Below are 3,472 nucleotides of genomic sequence, written 5' to 3'. Positions count from 1 at the left end.
CACATCTGTTCTCCTCAGAACCCTTCCTTCTGGGATTTGTATTCCTTTCATTACCATCTTCTTTCCCTTTCTGGCTCCCAAACTGGCTAAACAGAGGCTGCTGCAACAGTCAGGGCAACTGGTCTTCAGCGATGGGCAAACCCAGCACGGCTTAACTTGAATCAAGTCACGAGTCTCTGCTTTGACTTGACAATCAAGTATGTCTACAGCCATACTACTCTGAATGCGCCCGATCTTGTCTGATCTCGGAAGCTAAGCAGGGTCAGGCCTGGTTAGTACTTAGATGGGAGACCGCCTGGGAATACCGGGTGCTGTAGGCTTTTATTTTTGGGGCATTTGGTGGGCCACTGTGAGATACAGGAAGCTGGACTAGATGGGCCTATGGCCTGATCCAGTGGGGCTGTTCTTATGTTCTTATGAGTTGAAAACAAGTCATAACAGGGGCACTTTTTGAGTCACCCAGAGCATTTTCACAACTTGAAAAGACTCAAATCACAAGACTTTTTGATACACATGTCAGGCATAGGAAAAAAATAAAACAGGGTTGCTGCCAGGGTGTGTGTGTGTGTGTGTGTGTGTGTGTCGAAGTTTTCTTTAGACTCTCCCCTGCTGTCATATCACATCTGTAAACAGGACGGAAGGGGGTGGGATGGACTGCAAGAGAGTAGGGACAGAAGTGGCAAGAGGGGAGAGTCATGCGCAGCAGCTGCAAGGCTTACCAGGACAACCCAATCCTTTGCAGGTCTACTCAGAAGTAGTCCCACTGCAGCTGATCATTCAATGCGACTTCCTCTCTCTCCAAGTAACAATGGAGGTCACAGCAGCCATGTGATTGGAAAGCGTGATCTCTAGAACCTCCCCCCCCCCCCCGCTTTCCCGCCTCCATTTTCCCTGGGCTTTTCCAGCCAATTCCAAGGCAAGAACCCCCTTGGGCTCCTTCTCCTGCCCTCCCTCATGCAAAGAAACAAATCAAACCACCCATCCTTTGTCCTATGATCATTGGTTCCTTCCTATTAGAGACACGCAAGAGAGTTCACTCCCCCCTCCCTGGGCTTCTCCAGCCGGTTCCAAGGCAAGAACCACCTTAGGTTCCTCCTCCTGCTCTCCCTCATCCAAAGAAACAAATCGGACCACCCATCCTTGTCTAATGACCATCCGTTCCTTTAGAGATGGACAAGAGCCTGCTCCCACCTCCTGCACTCTTGCCCAATGCAAAAGGAAAACATTGAACCTTCCCATCCTCCTGGTTGGAACTTCCCTGCTGCTCACCCAGTCTGAATAATGGCCCCACAAGGTGTCTCACACCGTAAACACAGTAAGCAAGCGCACCCAGGCACAGACAGACTTAAGCTTGCATATGTGGGAACTGAGTGCCAAGTCAGTGGCCCTTGACTTGAATGTTTTGCCGAGTCTTCCACATGCGTGACTCGAGTGTACAGAAGTCAGCAAAAAACACTGATATTCATGACTCAGACTTTGAGTTCCCATCCCTGCTGGTCTCCAAATCCAGGGCAGAGATGCACCTTCCATCTGATGAGCAAGCCAGGAATGCCGCCTGACCCTAGCCCAGTGATTTTCAACCTTTTTCATCTCGCGGCACACTGGCAAGGCACTGAAATGGTCAAGGCACACCATCAGCTTTTTGAAAATTGACAAGGCACACTGTGCTATCAATGGGGGCTCACATCCCCCAATGGTCCTATTGATAAATGACCCTCTCTCAAATTCCTGCAGCACACCTGGGGCTATTTGTGGCATACCAGTGTGCCATGGCACAGTGGTTGAAAATGGCTTGCCCTAGCCCCCAATTGAAATGGGGGGTGGAGTGGGAAGTCATTCTGCAAACTGCAAATTTTGTAAGAATTTTGTTCCTTTTGCAGCTTCAGGGTGAGTCTATTTAAAATTTGCATGTAGATGAACTAATGCATGCAAACAGTATTCTTTTTTTTCCTAGAAAAGTTTGCATTATCCTTTCCTTTCTTCTGTGTTTAAGCTGTGTGGCTCTGTCCACTGCACAGATGGCGCCTTTTGTCACAGGTGCTTCTAGCTCTGCAGGCCACCCCCCCCCCAATCATTCAGCTGCCAGGTGCCATCATCCCCACTGCCACCACACAACTGTGAAAGAAAGCGATATGGCCTGGGGCTCCAGCAGAGGCAGGTGAGGAAGGGCAAAATAGGAGGAGGCAAAGATGGCAACATTTGCCACGTCTTGTGATAATCCAACTCACCCAGTAAAAAAGTTTGTTTGAAGAAACTTCACAAATTTTATTTAGTGAAGGGGGGGATCACTGCTCCAGGGGGCGAAGGGCATGGATCCAAGTTCATGGGCATTGCATTGAGCAATGCTGAATGCGAACAGACTACTCAGCTGTTCTGAGTATGCTATCTTCACCCTTTGAATCTGATTCTCTTTTTACGTAAGATGTACACAGTTGGTGGTTATTAGGATCCAAATAAGTATTCTCCACATAAGAAGCACTTATGCTGCTGGCAGATCATATTTTCCAATTAATATTTTCCACAGTAGCCACAGGAAATGCAATTATTTTGCATATTAGTGTGTTTGCTTCATGTGCAATTGCCCTATATCAGGTTTGAACAGACCCCTCCAGCTCCTCTAGACAACCTTTTAAGCTTTCTTTTCTCCCCAAACTCCTCATAGATTGCCTCTGTTGGAGACTAATCAGGAGAGTGGATGTAAGCACTTGCTCACATTCATGCTTCACATTCATTCTCTCTCTCTTCACTGTTCAGTCTGGTCCTCCTATTGCAGATGGATCCACTAGGTTGACCAGGCCTGCTATAAAAGCCAGGAGCTTGGACTACTGCCCTAGTCTGCTCCAGAGAGTAAGGTCAGAAACTGACTCTCTGGAGCAGACTAGGGCAGTAGTCCAAGCTCCTGGCTTTTATAGCAGGCCTGGTCAACCTAGGTAGGATTATGGCTTACATCTTACTGAACACAGGTACAGGGGGTCCTCCTAAGGACAGCTAAGCTGACCCCAGACAACAGCACTGCAGCCCTCGGGAACCCATACCCCTGGCCGACAGGCACCAGCCGGAGAGCTCTGCCTGAAACCTCAAGGGATCGGGAAGGAGCGGGCAAAGAGCCTATCGTGCGCTGACGCCATGAGTCTGTGTAAGGCAATGGGGCCTGTGACGTAACAGGCCCCATGAATGTCAAGAGTTTGACGCGAGTAAACCGTCTGTGTAAAACAGCTGTCTCTGCCTCCCGTCCTTCTTTCCGCCGACGACCAACTCTCATTGACAGGGTAAGCCCCCGGCACTTGGCCCCACACCAAGGGGTGGGGTCTCCGCCCACCATGGACATCACACCACCCTGCCCTGAGACCTTGTATAAACAATAACCGCTCAATCCTAACCAGCGTCAGCACAGCAGGGCTGTGTGGCCTACACTTATCCTGCACTGGCTAGGAGCAGACTGGAGGTCTCCTTGGGGAAAGGGGACATTTGT

At 49.5% G+C, this 3,472-nt stretch overlaps 1 non-coding gene across 1 annotated transcript; it reads left to right on the top strand.

Moving 5' to 3' along the window:
* The first annotated feature begins 201 nt into the window (after positions 1-201).
* LOC136647003 (5S ribosomal RNA) lies at positions 202-320 on the top strand. The gene has a single exon (XR_010794229.1). It is a non-coding gene; the product is annotated as a 5S ribosomal RNA (ribosomal RNA).
* Positions 321-3,472: the final 3,152 nt, after the last annotated feature.

This window comes from Tiliqua scincoides, chromosome 3 (assembly GCF_035046505.1).
Source record: "Tiliqua scincoides isolate rTilSci1 chromosome 3, rTilSci1.hap2, whole genome shotgun sequence".
Taxonomy (NCBI): Eukaryota; Metazoa; Chordata; class Lepidosauria; order Squamata; family Scincidae; genus Tiliqua; species Tiliqua scincoides.
This window is presented reverse-complemented; position numbering and strand designations above follow the sequence as displayed.